The sequence below is a fragment of the Sphaerodactylus townsendi genome, linkage group LG07, assembly GCF_021028975.2.
Source record: "Sphaerodactylus townsendi isolate TG3544 linkage group LG07, MPM_Stown_v2.3, whole genome shotgun sequence".
Lineage (NCBI taxonomy): Eukaryota > Metazoa > Chordata > Lepidosauria > Squamata > Sphaerodactylidae > Sphaerodactylus > Sphaerodactylus townsendi.
In genome coordinates, this window is record NC_059431.1 from 21,057,439 (window position 1) to 21,081,720 (window position 24,282).

At 45.3% G+C, this 24,282-nt stretch overlaps 1 protein-coding gene across 2 annotated transcripts in view; it reads right to left on the bottom strand.

Annotated features, from left to right (window-relative positions):
- Window positions 1-24,014, bottom strand: part of PRLR (prolactin receptor) — a 199,551-nt gene extending 175,537 nt beyond the window's left edge. The window contains exon 1 of one of the 2 annotated variants that reach the window (XM_048503795.1): window positions 23,936-24,014. The gene's annotated coding sequence lies outside the window, so the exon portion shown is untranslated. The remainder of the gene's footprint in view (window positions 1-23,935) is intronic. The other variant, XM_048503794.1, reaches the window with a different exon arrangement.
- Window positions 24,015-24,282: the final 268 nt, after the last annotated feature.

Here is a 24,282-nt window from a genome sequence, read left to right on the forward strand (position 1 = left end):
AGCAACAGGATGGTTCTGTTTTCATATGTGATGGACGTGTAAAGAGGCAAAACTGTTTTGGAATATGATTTTAAAAGAAATGTAAAATATTATTAAAATGTATTGTCGAAGGCTTTCACGGCCGGAATCACTGGGGTGCTGTGTGGTTTCCGGGCTGTATGGCCGTGTTCTAGCAGCATTCTCTCCTGACGTTTCGCTTGCATCTGTGGTTGGATCCTCTGAAGATGCCAGCCACAGATGCAGGCAAAACGTCATGAGAGAATGCTGCTAGAACACGGCCATACAGCCCGGAAAACACACAGCACCCCACGATGATTGAAATAACAATTGAGAAAAAAACCTGAGGCATTCTTGTTGGAGCTGATGGGGGAGGATATTCCAGATCGATATAGAATACTTTCTATGTACATGACATCTGCAGCAAGAATTTTATATGCATACAAAGGGAGGGACAATAAAATAGAGAAGTCACAGAGTATGCAGAGATGGCAAGGCTGACAGTGTTCATAAGAGCCAAGAATATGGACAATTTCCTTAAAGATTGAAAACTCTTTGCGGACTAGCTACTGAAAACATTTTCAAATAGAGAAATAATGGCAGGATTTGAGATTGAAATGAAAACAGTGGATTGGACTAAAATAGTTTTATAGGAAGGCCTGAAAGCGGAAGAAATGCTGATAACCATCTGTAAGCACAAAACTAGATTTGAGTTTGGATCCACAATAAGGTAGCTGGAAGTCACCATACATAGATTTGGTTGTTTTCTTTTTGTGTCTGTATTGTCTACCCCTGTAAAATAAATATTTTTTTGAAAAAAAATTCTACTCAAATAATCTTTAAACCATTTTCCTTACTCATTTTAGTAATGGGAAATATAAGAACAGTTGCATCCATCTCATTAATTTATACTATGCATGAAAAACTTCAGATGAGACAAGAGTAAGAATTCTGTCATATTGTGCAGAACAATGCAAATTTTCTACCCTCGAGGTTCTTCAAGGTCTAGAATGAATTCTTGGCATTTGCTGAACGGAATGGAAAAGTGCTGCTGTAGAAAATTGTCATGGAAGGTAATAATCATGTTCAGGTTGTGATTTTTTTAAGGACTGCACGTTTGGCAGGTTAGACACGCTGGCGTAACAAATGGTGAAAACACTTGAGCGCTTTCCACTACTGTGCCATCTGGGAGTTGAAGAACACCAATTACTCATGTTTGAAAGACATAAGACAACCATCAAAACAACATACATTCAGATAACAGAGAAAGAGTTCTGGAGTCTCTGAAAAAGGTGCCACTGGTTGTTATCATGCTCCAAAGCTATGAAAAAGAATATTTGAAAGAATATTGAGGAAGAATATTGAGGGCAGATTCAGATGAGGGGGGGGGGGGTACTACCTCTACCAAGAAGCTCACTAGGGGATTGTGTGCCCTGACGTGGCTTACAGGATTATTGTAACAATAAAACGGGGAGGAGACACCTATGAACGCCTTTGAGAAAGGGCAACATAAACATGTATGAGACATGAGCACCATGTTGGTGATTCCTGCTCTATACGATGGTGGATGTTCGTAACTGGCATATGATCTGAAGCACTTTCTCAGATCGTTTCATACCGTTGTCTTTCTTCAAGTTCCTTTACGAAATTCTCACTGCCTACTGAGCCCTTTGGGGATGGGGCGGTATAAAAGTCCAAAGTATAATATAATAATAATAATATAATAATACTGTAGAACATATACATTTTCCTCTAATTTTTTGGCCATACAGAAAAAGGGAAGAAGGGAAACTCGCACGTCAGTTTCCCATGAATTCTGAAGTTTCCAGCTTCCACTGTCTCTTTTGCCAGAAACAGATGAATTGTTTTGTTGATATACACAGCTTTCATAGTCACTAGAAACCCTGCTCTCTGTTGCGCTTAGAAAAATAGAATAGCCATCAATTCCCATATCTGTCAGATGTTAATGGCCCATTAAACATCCCTGACTAAGCTGCAGGATTTTTATAAGCAATGAATTCGGTGTCCAAAAGTCCCTCCTGTAAATCAGGAGTTTTGATGTTTCTGTCCCTTTTGAATCCTGTTAAACGACAAGTGGAACATCTGAGTACATGAAGACACCTATTTACTGCACAGGGAACGTGTTCATGTCGCCTACTCCTGCCTCCTCAGACTGACAGCCGCTCTGCACAGCCTCAGGGTAGATTGTTTCCCAGCCTTGCTCTCAAAACACAAACAAATGTAGTCAAAGATACAAACAGGTGGGCACAACTTACCTTTTAGAGACAGAGATCTGAGATTGCCACCATGTCTGTGTGTGTAGTTTAGGCACACGGGAACAAAACTGGGAACTTTTGAATGCAACACATAAGCTCCTATGGAACGAGTCATTGCTACCTTTGTTTTGGGTGGGGGTTGGTTTTTCACACAATGATTATCTACCTATAGTGATGTTTATACTTTGAAGGATGCTTTGTGTCAACATGTTGCCTATTTTAGAGGTGATTTTAAAAGTGATTAATTCATTTTTCACCAAATCTTTCCTTTAATATTTTGATCATGGGACACAGATTTGAGGCAAACGTTAAATAGCACTTGCTGTGCATTCCTGAACCCATTTCGATGGCTAACAAGATTATCCTGAAATACTACAAATCCCACCAAACTCCTGTTAGTAGGCTAGTGATATGATAGATCTTTATGCCAAGGAAGAAAAATTACTTATAATTGGCTGATACCTTCACAGGTATAAAGGAAGGTTTTCTTTACCTTTATAATTAGGGACTCCATGTATCGGTGTCTGGATTCCTTCTGACTCCATTTTGCTTTTTCTTCCCCCTCCCCTTTACCATTTTGTATTTTTCCTCTCTCTCTCTTTTTCTGTTGGGAGACCATAGGAGGAAGGGAATTGGGTTATCTCTATTATTCAATGACTCATTTTTAATGCCCAATAAAAAACAGTTAATTATAGATCCCAAGAACCAGTTTGGCAAAGTGATTAGCGTGCTGGACTACAACCTGGGAGGCTCAGCTACAACTCCCTTCTCTACCACGTAAGGTTACTATATCCTCTTGAACCAGTTACTCTCTTTTCAGGATAAAATGGTTAAGCCCCTTTAGGTACAAAGTAGGGAGAAAAGTGGGGTATACATATCTAAATGAATAAACAGCCACTTGTTACAAGTTGAAGCCGAGTAAAAGTGTACCCGAAACTGCTTCGGCTGCTACGGTCTTCAGTTTACTTAGGTTTACTGACCATTCTTTCCATCATACCTAGAAGATTTCTCAACAACCCACCCTGCTGCAGAGATGAGAAGGAGAAGAAGAGTTGGATTATATCCCCCCTTTATTTCCTGTAAGGAGACTCAAAGAGGCTGACAATCTCCTTTCCCTTCCCCCCCCCACAACAACCACCCTGTGAGGTAGGTGGGGCTGAGAGAGCTCAGAACTGTGACTAGCCCAAGGTCACCCAGCTGGCGTGTGTGGGAGTGCGCAGGCAAACCTGAATTCCCCAAATAAGCCTCCACAGCTCAGGTGGCAGAGCGGGGAATCAAACCCAGTTCCTCCAGATAAGAGTACACCTGCTCTTAACCACTACGCCACTGCTGTGTAGAAAAGAGAAAGAAGAAAGAAGATCTGGAGACAGAAGCAGCTCCCTCTTAACAGGCAATTGGAAGAAATGATGAGACGAAGAGACAAGGAAGATTTTGAGAGGGTGGTTGTAGAGATGATCATAATGTACAAATCACACAGTACTCAATCACTCGCCAGTTCCACTGTCATTTTTGCAACTACATATTTTGTTTTAAAGAGGCAATGTATCCCTCACATTTGATTGATCTACTGAAAGTTCTAATGGTCACTTCTAAAAGGATATTTCTATTTAGCAAGCAATTTTTTGGGCTGTAATAATTTCTGGCACAATGCTTTTATTCTGACAGGCTGGGAACACAGAGAAAAATCACATTCTGGGGTACTTTTTTCTTTTCATCCTAGGTGACAAATTGCCTGGTACAGTATTGCCTTTGCAAGTGGAGGCTTTTTGTATGGAGGCTTGGAATCTGATTCAAAACTTGCCTGATTCAATCAAGATCCAATTTGCTGTGGTGCCAAATGCCCGTCCCTCCGGTAACTGAAGTTCATTTTCTTCTGACAAACGAGGATTTTACACTTGGGATAACCCCAATTTTGATTCTAGCTCCAACCACAAAGGAAAGCAGGGCAAACTCATCAGTACAGCAACAAGTTGTATTCATGCCCGATCTCAATTTAATACATGCATACATATAATCTCATGAGTCAGAAGAAAAGTTTGGATTTATACCCCACCATTCTCTCCAGTAAGGAGATTCAAGGGAACTCCTTTCCCTTCCTCCCCCCACAACAGATACCTCGTGAGATTGGTGGGGCTGAGAGAGTTCTTAGAGAACTGTGATTAGCCCAAGGTCACCCAGCAGGCTTTATGTGGAGGAGCAGGGGGAAAAATCCAGTTCACCAGATAAGCCTCCGCCACTCATGTAGAGGAGTGGGAAAACAAACCTGGTTCTCCAGATTAAAGGAACAGGGAATCGAACCTGGTCCTCCAGATTAGAGTCTGCCATTCATGTGGAGGAGCAGCGTAACAAATGCAATTCACCAGATAAAGAGTCCACTGTTCATGTGGAGAAGTGGGGAATCAAACTCAGAGCGTTTCCCCACTCACCACGACCCCCGCTATGCCGCGCACTGCTCTCAGCATGCGTCATTTCTGGCACGCGCCCAGGCATCCCCACACGCCCAAAAGGCGCCATTTACAAGAGTGCCAGGAATGACGTGCGCTGAGGGGGCGCGACAGCGGCAGCGTCAGAGCGGCTGCGTTGTCGCCGCCCCTGTTGTGGGGAGTGCCGGGGGCCCATGCTACTTGAGGAGAGTAGCACGGAGCTTAAGGTAAGTGGGGAAAGGCCCTCAGTTCTCCAGATTAGAGTCCACTGTTCCTAACCACTACACCATGCTGTGTTATGAAAGATAACACATCCACTGAAGTGTATTCATTTTTTTCTTACTTCTACTTAAGTCCTGGCAGCATCTCACCTTCAGTACTATACTACCTCTGGATATGAGAGTTATCACACCATTTAACTGCTGATAAACCAGTCCAATATTGCTTGTCCAGTCCTTTTGGAGAGGATATCCAAACCCCACCTCCCACTGTTCCCATGCCAGTTGGAACACATCAAAGACTTCTGCTGACACAAACTGCTGTTTAGCAGTGAAGCCAAGGAGGCATCGCCCAGTCTGTGTATCTAATCTGGAGGAACCGGGTTTGATTCCCAGCTCTGCCACCTGAGCTGTGGAGGCTTATCTGGGGAATTCAGATTAGCCTGTGCACTCCCACACACGCCAGCTGGGTGACCTTGGGCTAGTCACAGCTTCTCGGAGCTCTCTCAGCCCCACCCACCTCACAGGGTGTTTGTTGTGAGGGGGGAAGGGCAAGGAGATTGTAAGCCCCTTTGAGTCTCCTGCAGGAGAGAAAGGGGGGATATAAATCCAAACTCTTCCTCTTCTTCCAGTGTCAAGCACATCATCTCAGCCACCCATATCGTAGAAGTCTAACCATGCAATCCAGAAAAGAGTCACTCCAGTCTAAGCCCATTGAAGTCAATGGGCATAGACTGGACGAACTCTGTTCTGGGTTGCACTGTTAGTCTCTCTGACTGGTCTGGGGCGATAGGGTTGACCAACCTCCAGGTTTGAGTCTAGGCACACCTTCAAGACCAACAAGATTTTTGGTGTATAAAATTTTGCGAGTCAAAGGTCACTTCATGAGATACCTGGTATCCCACAAAGGGAGATTGGACTCTCGAAAGCTTATTTTCAAAAATTCTTGTTGTTTTCCATGACTGGACAAGAATCTAGTTCTTCTACTGTAGACTAACATGACTTTTCTCTGAAAGAATCTGAAAGATCTCCTGGAATTACAACCATCTCCAGATTTCAGAGATCCATCTCCCTGCAGAAAATGGTTACTCCGGGGGGTGGCTTCTGTGTCATTATATCTGCAGAGCTCCTTCCTCAGAGGAAAAAAAAGGCTAGACATAGTTGACCTGTCCTCCATAGTGCAATAAAGGCCACCTACTGAAGAAGTTACACAGCACAGCAGGCCTTAAAATCCTTTGGTAGCGGGAACTATCCTGCCTGAGCAGGTTTCCGCTTGTCCTGTAGTTCGTATCTATTTTCGTTTCCCTCCTCTAAAAAAAAGTCATCACTGAAGTATAGGAAACGCAGCCCATTAAACTTTCTCAGAAGCCTACTTTACTGCCTAGAACACAGTAAGGTTTTGTTGATCCCACGAATTGAAGAAGAAGAGCAACAAAGGCATGCCTTCAAACTTGAGGCCCAGACAAACAACTGTGCCCCACCCAAGTCAAGGGACAAGGAAATTATCATTCTCTTATTTTGCTGGATGGATTTTATTTAAAGGGTTTGTTTTCTAAAATCCAATTCCAATTCCCAAGTCTTTATTGGCATTATAAATCACAGAGTTAGTAAAAAGGGGCATTTATTGACTAACTGAGACATTAAAATATTAAAATACATTAAAACAACGTTGAACATTCACAACATTCACGCACACATAAAAATAATTTAGCCGTTACTACTATGTAGGCGATGATTGCGCCTGACCAAATAGTTCCTCAAAAAACTCGCAACACTCTCACATACGAGATCACAGGGACCGTTGAGTAGAAAATTCATAGCAGATGGTAGCCTGACATCGTTTGAGCTCTCTATCAATGGACAGATGTATATAGAGCGTAACGACTCGTACATTGGACATTCCAATAGTACATGTTGAACAGTCTCAACAACGGCCATATTACATTGGCATAACCTGTTCTCATATGGAGTGTTATTATACCTGCCAAGAGTCATACAGTACCAAAGCTTAGTCTCCCAATTCAAGGTTTAGTGAAAGACTGGAATCAATTGGTATCACAACTTTCTCTGTTTTCTAAAAAGCATTTTGGAACACAAGGATACCAACCTCCAGAATGACAGCTGATCTCCAGGTGACAGAGATCAGTTCTCTTGAAGAAAGTGGATGTTTTGGAAAGTAGTCTTTATGGCACTATATACCCTGTTGAGCTCCCTCCCCTCCTCAAACCGGATAACAGCCCCCTTATTGGGTGAAATTTGGTTCAGGAGATTCAGTTCTGTGGGTCCCCAAAGAGGTAGCCCCATCTCCCATTAGGAATTATTGGAAACAATGGGAAATAGGGGGTCCCCCCTTTGGGGACCCACAGCACTGGACCTCCTGAACCAGACTTCACCAAACTTTGGTGCTCTTATCAGGAGAATCTCCTGAGGCCACTCGGCAAGTTTGGTGTCTCTATCTTGAAAAGTGTGCCCTATAGAGATGGAAAACCACAACACACACACCCTTCAAAAATTCTCCATAGGCGCAATTAGAGCTGATTTTGTAAAGGTTTCCCAAATCAGACATTTGGGTTCTTCTGGTTTATCGATAATTTTAAAGCCTGGTAAACCCAAACTCGAATTTTACTGAATTTTTTTGGGTATACTCAATTGTCACTAATTGTCATTGACACAGAGACCTGGGAAGCCAAGTCTTATATGGACACGGGCTACAAACCTCTTCATCTAGACCTGTAGGGAAAGAACATATCCTTAAGGTTGGTTAATAGATACCAAGGTCATAACTGGGCATCTTGAGTGAAAATGACTTGGGTGAAAAAGTCCTCACAGATCAGATGTCACAGACAGAGCTCACCTACCATTTTTAATGGAGCTGCTTTACATGCCTAGCCACGAGTTATCAAGCATTGGGGAGCAAAGCAATGAACAATAAAGCATGTGTAGGCCACTGTTTTGACTGCAGCTCAGGATCACAATGGGAGTGACAACCCTTTGGGCTTGTAAATTCTGCGTCTGGAAACTGAATCACCAAATAACATCACACCCAGGATCACCACTGTGTAAATATATCATAAATCTCTCCTTCTGCTCAGAAGACTGGCTGCTACTGGCACAGGAATGGACACACCATCTACAACATTTCAGTGAACCTGATGGATCATACTGTATGGTCCAGTCCCTTGCACAATCATATATGGGCAAGTGAAATACATTTTTACAGCTATGACACCCTTAAACTGAGGTTGCAAACGTAGAAATTGGCCGATTTTGGATTGAGAAGGATGGGCATTGTGCCAAATCACACTCCGCCGGGACCTTCCGGCCACAATTGATACAGTAAAGGAACTCGAGGCTCTCTCGCCGTCTTTGGGTCCAAGTCTGGACCGGTTTTCCCTACTCTGCGAGTCCGATGTTGACAGGGTCCTAGCTGCTGTTAGACCTACTACCTGTCCTCTGGATCCGTGCCCCTCTTGGCTGATAAAAGCTTGCCGGGAGGAGTTACGACCCCACCTGTTGAATATAGTCAACTGCTCCCTTGAGCAAGGAGTGTTTCCGGGTGGGTTGAAGGAGGCAGTGGTCCGCCCACTCTTAAAAAGACCAACTTTAGATCCTGGCGATCTGGCCAATTACCGCCCCGTTTCGAACTTGTCGTTCTTGGGGAAGGTAATTGAGAGAGTGGTGTTGGAGCAGCTTCAGGGCTTCCTGGAGGACGCATCGGTGCTCGATCCCTTCCAGTCTGGCTTCTGTGCTGGGCATGGGATGGAAACCGCCCTCGTTGCCATCACAGACACACTCCACATGCAGCTAGACCGAGGCAGATCGGTGCTGCTGCTGTTGCTTGATCTCACAGCAGCATTTGATATGGTCGAGCACGACCTTTTGATCCACCGCCTGGCAGCCTCTGGAGTGTGGGGCATTGTCCTCCAATGGATTGCCTCGGTTCTCCAGGGTCGGTGTCAGCAGGTATGGTGCGGGGTTGAGGCCTCCCAGAGAGCCCCACTTAGTTGTGGGGTTCCTCAGGGGGCCTTGCTTTCCCCGCTTTTATTTAACATCTACATGCGACCCCTTGCTCAGCTGGTGCGTGAGCTTTGGGCTGGTCTGTCACCAATATCTTGGATGACACCCAGCTCATTCTGTTGATGCCGGGAGGGCCGGCCTCTGCCCCTGCAGCTCTACAGCATTGTCTGGAGTCGTCGCTGGTTGGTCGAAGCAGAGTAGGTTAAACTTAATCCAACAAAGACGGAGGTCCTCTGGCTGGGCCGGGGAGAGACCAAGGGAATTCCAGCCGCCTATATTGGAGGGGGTCGTTTTGGCCCCGGCATCCCTGGCTCAGAGGCCTGGGGGTCCGCCTGGACTCTGCCTTGTCAATGGAGAGCCAGGTGGCCCATGTTACCCAGGTTGCGTTTCATCTTCGCCAGGCACGGTGGTTGGCTCCCTATCTCTCCCGGACTGACCTGGCCACTGTGAGCCATGCGACAGTCACCTCGCGGTTAGGTTACGGTAACTGGCTTTACTCTGGCCTTCCCTTTCTATTGATGCGGAAGTTGAAGCTGGTCCAGAATGCAGCGGCACGGCTACTGACAGGTGGTGATTACTCAGACCATATCACCCTGTGCTACTGCACTGGCTCCAGTAGAGTTCCGGATCGTCTTCAAGGTGCTGGTAATAACCTTTAAGGCCTTTACGCGGCATGGGGTCTTCATATCTACGGGACCGCATCACCCCTTATGTCCCACATAGGCCACTGCGCTTCGGCAGTGGCAGAATTGCTGGCGCACCCCTAGCCCCGACGACGATGCGGCTGGTTTCGACCGCCAGGGCCTTTGCGGCTCTGGCCCCAGCCTGGTGGAGTACCTTACCCCCGTCAGGACGGGCCCTGCGGGGTCTCGGTGAGTTCCGCAGGGCATGTAAGACAGAAGCATTCCACCGGGCCTTTGGAGAGGCTGGCCGCTGTTCTACTGCCGCCACTGAAACTCTGCCGAATTTCCATCTTTGTCATCTCGGGTTGGGCGTGCTGTGACTCCATCTGGGCCGACCTGTTGCCTGCCTGGCTTCGTTCCGCTTTTCACTTGTTTTTAGCCTTAGGAACGGGCGCCTGTTTGAACTGTTTTATACGGGTTGAATGGCTTGGATTGTTTTAATTATATGTAATTGCTGCCGGAGTTTTAATGTTTACGTTATGTTGTTGAGTTGCTGTTAATAACAGCCATGTTGTTGAGCCGCCTCGAGCCCTTCGGGGAAGAGGCGGCCTATAAATCTAAAATATAAATAAATAAATAAATAAATATTGGTTATCAGCAATAACCAGGAGACCCAAGGATCAAACATTCATGGCTGTGTCTGGTATCTGTGACAGTTCCTTCCTTTGGTGGTTGAATCTAGGGATGTACATTTGGTATCTAAGGGTGTACATTTCGCAAAGCCAAACCAACTCTTCCCCTGGAAATATTTTTCAGAGGTTTTTTTTTTCTTTAAACCTTATTGGTATTTTTCAGAATTCCCCCCACCCTAAAATGGTGGCAATTTAAGGGAGGCCATTTCTGCACGGCCTTTTTATGGCGCCCTGGGAACGGTAAAAACGCCATTCCCAGGGAGCCATTCGCACAGGCGGCGCTGCTGCTAAGCAGCAGCGCCGACCTGGCGTCGCTCCCCCTCCCCCAGGGCGGCGTCAAGCCACCCTGAAAAACAACCCTTTAAAGGGTTTTTTTCCCCTCAACAGCGTGTTCCCGGCGGCGCGGTGCGAACAGCATCGCCGGGAACACGCTGTTTCCCTTCCCCGTCCGACTCACCGTGTCCCCGTCGTTGGCCTGCTGGCCATCGAAGCCCCGCCCACGCTGTCCTCCGACCCCTGGAGGTCGGAGGGCAGCGTGGGCGGGGCTTCGACGGCCAGCAGGCCGACGATGGGGACAATGTGAGTTGGACGGGGAAGGGGGCAGAGGCGGCTCCATGCGGAGCCGCCTGCCGTCTGCCGGCCTCTCTGGAGGCCGCACGCACGCGTGCGTGCGAACGGCCTCCGCCTCCACGCCGGCAGAATTCTTGCCGGCGTGGAGGCACCTGGGGGGCCGTGCAGAAACGGCCGGAGTCAAAAAGCAGACCCTGAATAATGCCAATTTTAGCCTCTCTTCCATTTTAAAAAACTGAGGGGAATCCTCTCTTCCCCTTTCCTATCCCCCCACTTACTTGCTGGCTGGGGCTCAGAGGTGGCAGGCAGTGCCGATCTAAATGGACTCAGCTCTATGCTGCCACCTCTGGACTTGGAGGTGGTACAGAACTGAATACAGTACTCAGCTCTGTGCTGCCGGCAGCTTCTGAAAGCGATGTGGAACACAAGGATACCAAGGATGTGGAGATTGGAGGTGGCTGGGAATTTTCAGGTTTGGGTTTAATATTTGGGGGGAGGGAGTCAACCCCCCTCCCATACCAGAATGGGGAATGTGGCTTTTTCAAAAATTTCCAGGTTTATTAAGCCTGAACCTAAAGAATACTAAAAAAAGGTACACACCCTGCTCTGTTGCTTTTATAGAACAAAGTGTGTGATATGTGCTGTCAACTTACAGCATCTCTTTGAATTGTGTGTGTGCAAAGTGCTAACAAGTCGCAGCCAGCTTATGCCATGCCAGTAGGGTTTTCAATAATGATAAGAGAAAATTTGTACCTACCAGGCTGAAGACTGGTGGGTACAAATTTTCTGTTATCATTATTGTGGGTGTACCTTCCCCTTAACTTTTAGTAAGTAGGGTTTTCAAGGCAAGAGATGAACAGAGATGGTTTGCTACTGCAGTTGCCTCTGCATAGCAGCTCTGGTGTTCCTTCGTGATTTCCCATCCAAGTACCAACCAGGGCTGACCCTGCTCAGTTTCTGAGATCTGATCAGGGTTGGCTGGGCGATCCAGGTCAGGGCTAACCCTATGAATTAACTGTTGGAATTTTCAGCCTTGTTTGCATGCAGCAGCAGCACAAGCAGCAGGGAATTCTGGGAAGCTGCAGGAACATTCAAAAGGTGACAGTTAAAAACCGTTGGTAGTTCTGTTGTTCCCTGACTGACTGAGAGAAAAGAGGTTTCTCTGTGTACTGCTAACCAATGCTATGTAAAAGTGTTTTTGACTAAGGATACTGTATAAGCTTGCTATCACAACCAAACGGTAACAAATGATGAGCCATGAATGTAACGATATATACGCGATACTTTGTTGATATGTATATACTGTTTATTTCTCTCTCTCAGTTAAAGTAAAGGTAAAACAGCTGGTCTTTTGAGAGATAACTATTCTTATTTAACGTGCCACACAATCCACATTTCTGCTCGTTATTCTGCTTGACAGGATTATATACTCTAAATATACCTGTTGCCCTTCATTAACAACCTCCAAAAACATCTTTCATTAACAGCCTTGTTCGGGTCTTGCAAACGGAAGGCCGTGGCTTCCTTAATGAGTCAGTGGTGGGTCTTCCTTTTTACCTTCAATTTTTCCAAGCATTACTGTCTTTTGGGGTGGGGGTGGGGGGTTAGAACAATACAATGAAGTATTTACATGTGCCCACTGTTGAAGAAACAGCTGATTATTTCAGACCAGTGTGTGAATTATAGTCTTCCTCTTGCTTTCTGGGCCACCTGGGTAAGGGTGAGCAGTTAGGTAGCTTGCCGACAAGTACTGCCTGCCACACCTGCAGGACATTCAAAGAGGAAGAGGGAAGCACGCCCTTGCCAAGGGATAGCAACAATGGAGCAAGATGGTGGCCGTTCCTGTAGATGCTAGCCTCTGTGTGCAAAGCTGCTAGCCAGACAGTATCTGTGTATCTGCCCAGTATTGAATGCACCAACCACTGCCTTTACTACCATCTTCTAATGATCATCAACAGAGGACCTGCTTTGTGTATTTTAGCCTTTTTAGATCAGAGCTGCTCTGCCAATGACCCCTCTGTGTCCCTCAGTGTTCCACTTTTCTACAACAGCCAGACAGCTGGCCAAGGACTGTTTCCCCACTGCAGGTTCCTAACAGAAGAAGAAGACAAGAGAGTTCGGATTTATACCCCACCGTTTTCTCCTGTGAGGAGACTCACGGTGGCTTACAAACTCCTTTCCCTTCCTCTCCCCACAACAAACACCTTGTGAGGTAGGTGGGGCTGAGATAGAAAAGCTGTGACTGGCCCAAGGTCACCCAGCAGGAATGTGGGAGTGTGGAAACACCTCTGGTTCACCAGTTAAGCCTCTGCCACTCAAGTGGAGGAGTGGGGAATCAAAACGGATTCTCCAGAATAGAATCCACCTGCTCTTAACCACTGCGCCATGCTGGCTCTCACATCACAGCATGGAGTATCTGCTATTTTCTGTTGGGAGTTCATAGCCTTGATACTGCAGACAAGAATTGTGCATGCAAGGAAATGTTTTTGGATCTAAAAATATTGTGAAATTCGACACAGTAGCTAAATTTTCACAAGATGCAGTGATTTTACAGTATTATTGTATTTCCTTTAATGACAGCTCTCTCTGAGATGTTTTCAAAAGAAATACAGTTGACAGCCTGACTGGAAGAGGCTGCATCAAATGATGTAAATGCCTTTTTTTAAAAAGATGTGCTTAGGAGGGAAAAAAATTAAAATGCTGAATAAGATTTATGTCAACAGGTACAACAGAAATGACTATAAAATTTGTTTTATTTTTCTCCTGAAAGCATTTATAAATTATGGTTCCTTTAACAAGAGGAAAAATATGGCTTCCACTTTCCATTAAGAAATCTGCACAGGGCATTTTTTAAAAAAAAAATCTTAATTTTCTTATTGAGCATCATATATAATTTTCTTTGAATTGGAAGTGTCAGGCAGGCCAGGTTAATTATGGACCCTGCACAGATGTGGAAAAGAAATGATGCAGAAAAGAAATGATGGGAACAATCATACGTTATTTATGCAATTATGTGTCGCACAGTTCTTTTGCTTCAAGAAAATCTCTTGGGATGTAATTGGACATATGTTGTTAATAAAAAGCTGCGCTGGAGACTTGATCACTTAGCCTTTCCAGTTTTCTCTTCAATCAAACCGAAGTGGCAGAAAAGGGGCAGAGAAAATGAAAGCGAGTGCTTTGCAGCTGGTACAAAAAAATAAAACGTTTCCTGATCGCCACACAGTATGCAGGAAACGTTTTAAAAACAGCTTCCCGGGGGGGGGGGGGGGGTCCCTAGTTTAGTGTTTTCAGAATAAAACAGTTTGAGGAAAAATAAAATGTTAACCAAACACTGGGAGTAAAAAGCTATGTGGAAATCCTGCCGGAAACGTGTCACTTTCCTACTCAAAACATTTTATTTGTGTTGTGCAGAAAGGGCCATACGCTCGGTCATGGACCATTTTTTCTTTGTTCCACACTTCGTTGCTTTTATGAGAATCGTAATGTGGGGACAGAAATGTAAGTTTCACTCTGAAGTGGCCCAGGGAATGGAGAACGCACGTGTCACTTGCATTTTCTCGTGCTCATTACCTCACACATTTGGCCACTGATTCCCTTCTCCCATCCCAAAATCACTTTTTTTTTTTGCTGTCATGCCATATTGGATTTATGTCAACCCAATGAGGTTTTCAAGGCAAGAGATGTTCAGAAATGATTTACCATTGCTTGCCTCCATGGCAAGAGCCTGGTATTTCTCGGGGGGGGGGGGGTCTCCCACCTGTCCCAACTTGAGCTACCAGGCAGAGGTATCAGGTTACAGCAGGGAGCTGAGCAGTCCCAGGTTTCAGCGTCAGAAGTCTGGTCCGAGGGTCAGAATCAGGGGCATAATGTCTACTGGGCAAGGTGGGCAGATGCCCAGGGCACCACCTTGTGGGGGGCATCAAAATGCAGGGTTTGTTTTTGGGTATTTTTAGTGGTTTTCCATTTGTGGCCTGTAGGGGCCCAGTTTTTAGGCTAGAGGCACCAAAATTTCAGCGTATCATTAGGTGACTGTCCTTATGCTACCCCCCAAGTTTGGTGATGTTTGGTTCAGGGAGTTCAAAGTTATGGGCTCCCAAAGGGGGTCCCCATCCCCCATTGTTTCCAATGGGAGCTAATAGGAGATGGGGGCTACAGTTTTGAGGGTCCATAACTTTGGCCCCCCTGAACCAAACTGCACCAAACCTGGGGGGTATCATTAGGGCAGTCTCCTGATGAGACCATGAAAGTTTTGAGACTGTGCCTTCAGAAATGTGCCCCCTCCAGCCTGCAACCCCCATTGACAGCAATGCAGAAAACTCAATGCAGAACAAAGATTCTTGGGCAAATTTCTGGGATGTTCCTGCAGGGGGTGCATTTTTGGACGTATCAGCACCAAAATTTCAGAATATCATCTGGAGACTGTCCTGATGGGACCCCCCAAGTTTGGTGCAGTTTGGTTCAGGGTAGCCTCCATCTCCTTAGCAAAGAATGGGGGATGGGGCACCACCCAAACATTTGCCAGGGCTGACCCTGTTTAACTTTTGAGATCCAACAAGATCAGGCTAGTCTGGGCCATCCAGAACAGGGCAACAATCATGTGCTAGAGAAACATTAACTGACCGGTTCAGTCCTCCTCACCCATTAAGTCTCACCCTCCAGAAAAATGCCCTAGCAACCCTACAGCTACCAAAGCATTATAAATGGGGAAAACAAACACAAAGGCTCCTTGTCAGATGTTATATGGGATGGCAATATAGTCATGAGCAAACACAAATAGATGTGAATCCTCACTACAAGTGTGACTCACCAGCAACTTGAGAGGCGATAAAACGGATATGCTTTTTTTATATAAGGCACTTCCAAAGTAACCTTTAAGTGACGGACGCCATTTCCTCTAAGCAATCGGAACGATACAGGTTAATTAAAAAGGAGATAAAGTAATCCCAAAGGGAATAGATGGGTCCCTCATCCGTCTATCCCTGGAACAAAAAAACAACAACACCCTAATGATGTGAAAAGGAAAGGCGAATGCCGGGAAATGAAAATAATGTGAAACAAATGGAGTTGATAAGCATAGCAGTTGGAAATGGCCAGCCAACTTAAAAGTAACTATCACATTATGCCTAAAGCGGGTGCGTTGGTACATGGGAATGATTAGCATGAAGAATCAGAGTAGGGTTTAGTAGGATTTTTTATAAACGATTTGATGCATTTATTAAGGATAAATAGCCATAGCTATAGACACTCCATGTCCAAAGGCAGGATAATTCTGATTTGCTTTGCTAGGCAGGGTTCTGCAACCCACGGCTCTCTAGATGTTCATGAACTACAATTCCCATCAGCCCCTGCCACCATGGCCAATTGGCAGGGGCTGATGGGAATTGTAGTTCATGAACATCTGGAGAGCTGCAGGTTGCAGACCCCTGTGCAAGGGCACCAACTAAAGAAAAAGGGCAAGCTTTGCATGTGTCCCTCAAGAGGCACCAGCAGTCTGATTGTTGTTGGAAGCATGGGAGAGCCTTTGATCCAGTGGCTGGGGTTGTCAACATCCAGGTGGGGCCTGGAGATCTCCCAGAATTCCAACTGATCTGCTGACAACAGAGATCAGTTTCCCTAGAGAAAATGGCTGTTTGGAGGATGGGTTCTATGGCATAAGATACCTGTTGAGGTTCCTCATCTTCTCAAACCCTGACCTCCCCAGACTCCGCTTCCAAATCTCCATGAATTTCCCAGCCTGGAGCTGGTAACTTTGTCAATGGCAGAGCACGTGATTTTGTATGCAGAATGTCCCATGCTTTAGTTCCTGGCATGTCTAGGTAAATGATCTCAGATTGCAGATGTCGGGTAGGACAAATGCCCTTGCATGACTGTGGAGAGCAACGATCTGCATAGACAACATGGAGGCAGATGGACCAATAGTTTGGTCTGGCTTAAGACACCTTGATGTGAATACTTGGTTTGGTGGACTTTCTATCCCAAACAGCAAGGCAGTCTGATGTTAATGGAGCCACTGTCGTGTAGTGGTTAAGAGCGGTGCACTCTAATCTGGAGAACCAGGTTTGATTCTCCACTCCTATATATGAATGGCAGAGTCTTATCTGGTGAACTGGATTTGTTTCCCCGCTCCTCCATAAGAAGCCTGCTGAGTGACCTTGGGCTAGTCCCAGGTGGTTCAGAGCTCTCTCAGCCCAGAGGTGGGGGAGGGGAGCGCGACACACCGGGTGGGCGCCTCTGTGGGGGTGTGACAAGGGCGTTCTGGGGGTGTTCTGGAGGCGTTCTGTGTGGGGTGGGGGCATTCCGGGGCGGGGCCGAGGATGCACAGGTGCACCGGGCACTTTTCTCTGTTGCTACGTCTCTGTCTCAGCCTCACCTACCTCACAAGGTGTCTGTTGTGGGGAGAGGAAAATAAAGGAGCTTGTAAGCCACTTTGAGACTCCTTACAGTTAAGAAAAGCAGGGTATAAATCCAAACCTTTAGACCACAGCTCCATCATGTATGTTTGTGCTCTTGCTCCTGGCACATTAGTTTACCTCCAGTCAGAGATTTCTACAGCAAATGAAATGCTGGAGGGCAAAAAACAACCATCACCCAGTTATTCCATTTTCAGTCACCTGGGACAGAAAAGGCTGTGACTTACCCAAGATGAAGGGCAGACCTTGCCAGATCCTCACAATATGGGGTGGGGGATAAGTCACTGAAAAAGCCGTGCTGGGCTGTAAGGTATGAAGGCAGGAAACAAACCAGAGGAGGGTGAGAATCGTGTGTGTGGGAAGCAGTCTAACAAGATAGGCAACCAAGAATGTGCAGGAGTAGGTGGAATGAGGAGCAAAGAGCAACAGATTTCAACAGCCAATAGATCACTGTTGCTCAATTCCATTCCACAGCCACACTTGCTTCTGAACAGTAAATAAGATGAGGTATGTTTGCCCAAACTATTTATGTCTCCAAACAAAGCAGCTGCTGCCTAGCCTTTATGCAAACCAGCCCAGTTTGCCTGCTTCTCTGGCAGCAGGCAATGGGCAGGGAATCCCAAAGACAATCTTTAGCCCTCCCTCAGTACCAGAGAAATAGGATCAGGCACCAAAAAGACAGGCCCTTTAACAGGGACAGAGATATTGGACACTGGTCCAAATTTGTCTCTCTTTACAGTGCACTCAATGCAAAGCTGAGCCAGGGTCAAACTATTATCTGGGAAACCCAGGTTCAAATCTCCGCACATGCTGTGAAAGCTTGCTGGTGACCCTGGCACACTTATATGCTGTCAGCTCTGACCCTTATTTATTTATTTATTTATTTGTTAGATTTATAGGCCGCCTCACCCCCGAAGGGCTCGAAGCAGCTCACAATATAGCTGTTCTCAGTGACAGAAAATAAATACAAAAATATAGCTTAACCCCATTAAAACCTGATAGCAGCAATTACTTTAAATAAATACAAGTTAGAATTTGGATGCATGACCACCAAGGAATACCACCAGGGTTATGATACAGAGGCAGAATCTCTTGCCTTGAAAACCCTATTTGCTATATTGCTATATTGTATTTTACGTTGTGCACTGCCCAGAGACCTTCGGGAGAGGTAGATTGAAGGTAGATTGAAGGTAGATGACAGACAGACAGACAGACAGACAGACAGACAGACAGACAGACAGACAGACAGACAGACAGACAGACAGACAGACAGACAGACAGACAGACAGACAGACAGACAGACAGACAGATAGATAGATAGCCTATCTTGCTGGGACAGATTTTCAGTTACACAATGTATTCGCAACATTCTTGAGATATGATTTTTCACTTACGCAACAGTCTCAATACTGGGGTGCTGTGTGGTTTCTGGGCTGTATGGCCGTGTTCTAGCTCAATACTGCTGCACTTTTGATAGGCAAAAGTACAGATCTTCCCAATTCGGGCAAACTATGGCCCTTTCCCCACTTACCTTAAGCCCCACGCTACTCTCCTAAAGTAGCGCGAGGTCCAGCTGCACTCCCCACTTCAAGGGCGGCGAGAACGCAGCCGCCCCGACGCTGCCTTTTTCGCGCCCCCTCAGCGCATGGCATCCCAGGCGCTCTTCTTAAGGCCGCCTTTTGATGACCCCACGCAGAGCGTGGGGTCGTGGGGACGCCCGGGTGCGCTCCTGGGATGCCATGCGCCGAGAGCAGCGCGCGGCATAGTGGGGATGGAAGAGAGTGGGGAAAGGCCCTATGACCTTTTCCTTCAATTCACCAGGAATCCGAACGTGTAAGAGTGTGCCATGCTTGCCTCCGGTTCGTTTTACTCTTCCCTCCCCACTTTTTCCCTCCTAGGATGCCCTTTCCTTCCACTCAGAAAGGAAATTACTCAGCTCTCACACACGCCAATATCCAATACAAGTGTATAGCTTCAAGCTGTGCAGATGAATTCATTCAACTGCATGCAAATAAAAAAAAACTCCTGCCTCCATGATCAACATCACAGGGACTAGGTGAAAACCCAGGCCATCAAAAGCCAAATCCTCTGCAGAGAGTAATAGCTGCCCCGTGGCAGATGTGGGGGGAAAGGCAAAGAAAAAGTGGGGAAAGGGGAGTGGGTAATTGATCTTCTGACACCCTGTGGGAAAAAGCTTCAGAATTAAATACTACAAACCTGTCGGGAGTTGTTAGTGTGTAAATGGCCAAAGAAAATTTATCAAAGCCTGGTGTAGATGGATATGACTGGCTAAGCCCATAAGGGTAGAGATTTCTGTCTTTACTTTGATTTGGCTTTTGGATGTTTACACATTGGTCGTTATGACTGATGGTATGATTACATGACCACATAGGATTAGCTAATTGGCTGGGATTGCCTCCTAAAGGTGCCCCTGTTTTTGTTTTAAATGGCAAGGAAAGTGCATACAAGAAACAAAGCAGCTGTAAACGAGAGGCAAAAATATGCAAAGACGGCAAACAGGAGCATTTGTGAAGCCTTTGGCCCCAGTAGACTTACCTTTTCCCCCTGAAATTCTTTTGTGTGTGGAAATCTAGTGTAGTGCCAGTGAAATCTCATGGAACTATATTACTTATCCCAGTAAAACAGAACCAGTATTAAAATCCAACACAATAGAGTCTGGCTTGCTGATCCTAATTGCCCTTACTTTGAAATAAGTACTGTTAATTAACTGTTATCTCATACCAAACGCAGCAGAACAGTGTAGGAAAAAAGGATGTAAAAAAGATTATGCCAAGCTAAATGAAAAGCTCAAGAATAATTGTTTTGGAGTTGGTGGATGCCTGCAGTTTTCGACGCATTTGTAGACAGAGGTGGGGGTTTTGCTTATTCAGATATTAGACATGCAGAACACACAAGAATGACTGGTTGTTTATTTGCTATCTGAAAACAAGGCAGGCAGCTTCTACCTGTTTGTTTGTTTTATATCACAACAGTTAAAATCCCACTTCACAATAGAACAGAGTAACCATTTTCCAATAAATAACAACAGTAACACAACTTTCCAATAATGTTCTTAATCGATATCAAATAAGACAGACATTAGAACCAAATGAAAATCTGACCATCTAAAAATCTGTCTTCCAACCTTGAAATGCACTTAAGGGGGTTGTTATTTTATTCATTAAAAATGTCTATCTAAATCCAAAAAGCAAAGTCTATTTAAAAAAGGATCATGCCTGAACTGCAAACTATAGCTCAGCATCTTTTACTTCTCTTTCTTCTTGCAAATACAAATATTTATTTATTTATTTATTTATTATTTTATATTTTTATTTATACCCCGCCCTCCCCATTTTAAGGGCTTAGGGTGGCGAAAAACAACAGATATTTAATAAAACAGCAATTAAAACATCAATCAACAGCAAAGGCAACTAACAGATGGCAAAGAAAACCCACCCCTCTACTGCACCCACAGGAAATATAATCCTTGAGCCGTGGTCAGCTCTCTAGAATTCAAAATCACACAAGCTAATAGATATACTAGTAATGTGAAGGCTATGACATGTCTACATACAAAACCTAGCATATAGCTGGAGTTTATGAAATTTAAAATTGTAGGTCTAGTGACTATCATTAGCACCCATTGGGTAAGGTCAGAGATGTTCTCATAAAGACTTTTTAAAAATATATTTTAATACAAGAACAGAACAGTATCCTGGATATTTTATTGGAAAGGGTAGAATAGAAAGCAGATAATATTTGTCCATGCAGACTTTCCTTCCCAAGATGGTGATTTTGTTTCAATCTCCTACAGAGTCTGAAGACCGGACAAATTAAGTGCTGTTGATAAGAAAAGAGGATTCAGTGTTTCTTGAGAGACTTTGGAGGCCTCATGGGAACAAAAAGTCATGAAGGTTTGTGTTGGGGGCAGGAGTGAGGACTTTTACATACCAATGTATGAACTTCAAATGGTATTCTGGAATAGGTGGGAAGGCTAGCCTGATCTTATCAGATCTTGGGAGTTAAGAAGGGTAAACACCAGCCAGTATTTGGACTTGTGATCACCAAGGGATACGTAGAAGCAATGGCAAACCACCTCTGAACGTTTCTTGCCTTAAAAATTCTATGGAGTTGGCATAAAACAGCTGTAACTTGGAAGGAAGGAAGGAAGGAAGGAAGGAAGGAAGGAAGGAAGGAAGGAAGGAAGGAAGGAAGGAAGGAAGGAAGGAAGGAAGGAAGGAAGGGACCTGATTTTGACTGACTGACAGGCACATTTCTGACATGAGGCTTGTTAATACGTATCAAGTTTTCAAAACACATACACATACAAAAATCTGAGACACAGGACAGACACATAGATAAGTCTTGTAACTTCAATGAGAGGTGACTTCAATGTTGCCAACTTCCAGGTGGGGCCTGGAGATCTCCCAGAATTACAAGTTATCTCCAGAGAACAGACATCAGCTCCCCTGGAAAAAAATGGCAGCTTTGAAAGAAAAACGCTTCAGTGTTACACCCCTCTAAGGACTGTTCCCTTCACAAACCCATCCTCCTCAGGCTCCACCCCCCACCACCTGGAATTGGCAGCTCTAGGTGATCTTCAAATTAAAGCGGGGAAATCCATGAATGTAACTGACCACAACAAGAACTGCAACAACCTAGTTAGCTCCATGACTATTAGGGCACATTTCAGATTTAACAGGAAAGTAACAAGCACATGTTTATGTGTCCCTGGGGGCAAGGATCGCAATGGCTTGACAGTTACTCTCCTTTCTAATTCAATGTGGCTTAGGATGAAAGTGCTTAACTAGATCACATCCAGTATGTTTACAACCAGTCCTTAATAGCCCTCAATACCAAGCAGATACACAAAGATGTAAAATGATGAAAAGAACAGTGTAGCCCATAAATCTTTGGTTCATTTCCCAAAGATAACTTGCTGCCATCTCTGAATGTGAATATATGTAAGTTTGGGGAGCACTGGGAGAAAATGATCCTTTGAACGGTTGCAGATCTCTATGTGATATTGGTCGAATCCCCACTACCGTCTTAGCCAAGTTTCAAAACACAAACTAACCAGGTTTGAGGGACGACCTCCCCATTGCTTGTGTGGCAGATTCCGTTTCTGGTGCTCATTCTCCCCATTAATCCGCATTCCGGCAGGACCTGGTTGCAAGTGGCACAGACCCCATTAACACGGTTCAGAGCTGATCCGAGGGGAGGGATGAGGGTTGAAACCCTGACTCGTTTCCCGCCCTGGAGTGTGACGCAGAATTCGGGCAACCAATCAGCGCTGTGATGCGCACGCAGCCTTTCCTTGGTTTCGTTTCTGCTTTTGCAATCGACCAGCAGAAGGGGATGCAAATGTTAAACATTCAAACGTGTAACTTTGAATCATTAATGGTTTACACAGGTGACAATTAACTGTTTGCACAGTTAAACAGTTAAACATTAAACTTTTACACGCTGGGTTTTTTTTATCACGTCCCTACAATGTACGTTTCCGCAGTGGGAAAAGGTCCCGCCCCATCAAGGCACGCCAGCCAATCAGGGGAGACCGGCGAAGCGAGCTCGCCTGGTAGTGGGGATTGCTAAGAGTTCTGCAACCGTGCGTGTCTGCTGTGTGCTCACTGCGGTGGGGAGGGAGAAACTCCGATGAAGAGGACATGGTTTCACAACGAACAGGTTTGGATCTGCGTGCAAATTTCAAGTGGGGATTCGACCATAAACAGTGTACGCCTAAACAGAGTTCTATAACTTCGACCCCATTGAAGAAGGATTCTTCAATCATGTTGAGGATTGGAGTTAGGGTTGCCAAGTCTTCCCTGGTCGCTGAAAGGGGGGACAGGGAAATTGGGATGCCTGATCCAGGTTGAGGAACTCCTGAACATTTGGGGATGCAGCCTGGGGAGGACAGGGACCCCTGTGGGGTACAAAGCCATATAGTCCACCCTCCAAAGCATCCACTTTCTCCAGGGAAAATAATCTCTGCTGTCTGGAGATGAGCTGCAATTCCAGTGGATCCCCAGGATCTACCAGGAGGTTGGCATCCCTCACTGCAGTATAAGAATCTCAGAAAAACCCAGTGACGCACTATTAACTCCCATGTTCCACATCCCTCTCAAGCAAAGATATCAACAAAGTTGGATAAAAGAAATAAAAAATTATTACAGCAAGAAAAGTCAATGCACACCAAGTACCAATATCAGAAGCACTTTATACATCTGGACTCCTCTCTGTGGATCTTCCCACAGCTCAGAAAGACGTACGTTTCTCTTCTGTGCTTCTTAGAATTTAGCAACTAAGCCTTACACTCCTTCCCCCTGCAAGATCACTCATTCAAGCCTATTTCAGCATAGTACATGAGCTGCCTCCAGTTCATATTCAAGAATGAAATGTTGTATCACAGAAAAACCAGGGCTAGCCCACTCCTTTGCATTTCTGTGCTCTCAGCACTTGTCCCTGTTCCCACGACAGCACCTCAGCTAGACCGCATGAGGTCACAGAAGATCCCAAAGCTTGCCACTAATTCAACTTCTTTTTAGTTGGTAAAAATGTGATTTTTTAAAATGTGCCATTAAAACAATCGTCCCTATCCACCCTTCCCCCAAAGACGTTTTCAGTCTTGTTGATGACACCATTTAATGAAAACATATGCATTTAATTTTCTCTACAAACACAAGATTGTTTGTAGCGCTGTCCGACTTACCCAAAGTGTGCTCTTTAACCCATCTCATCAGGAAAAGCAGTCAGTTGAGTGAATAATCCACCTCCAGCATTTCTGTCAGATTCATAACACAAGGGTACATGCCTCATCTGCCCATATCTTCCTTCTTGTGGAGGGATACCTGTACAGTAGAGACCACCGAGACTGAGAAGACTCAGACTACTATCTGAGAAGATCACTCAGGCTTAGCTAGAATCCAGTAATACTTAATCCTCATTGGTCTCACCAGCTGAGCACAAGGCTGTTTCCTTGACAACGCAGTTGCGGTTGCTACAGCCTCCTCAGCCACATGTGATGTCAAGGTCTGATGTCAACACAGCAAATCTACT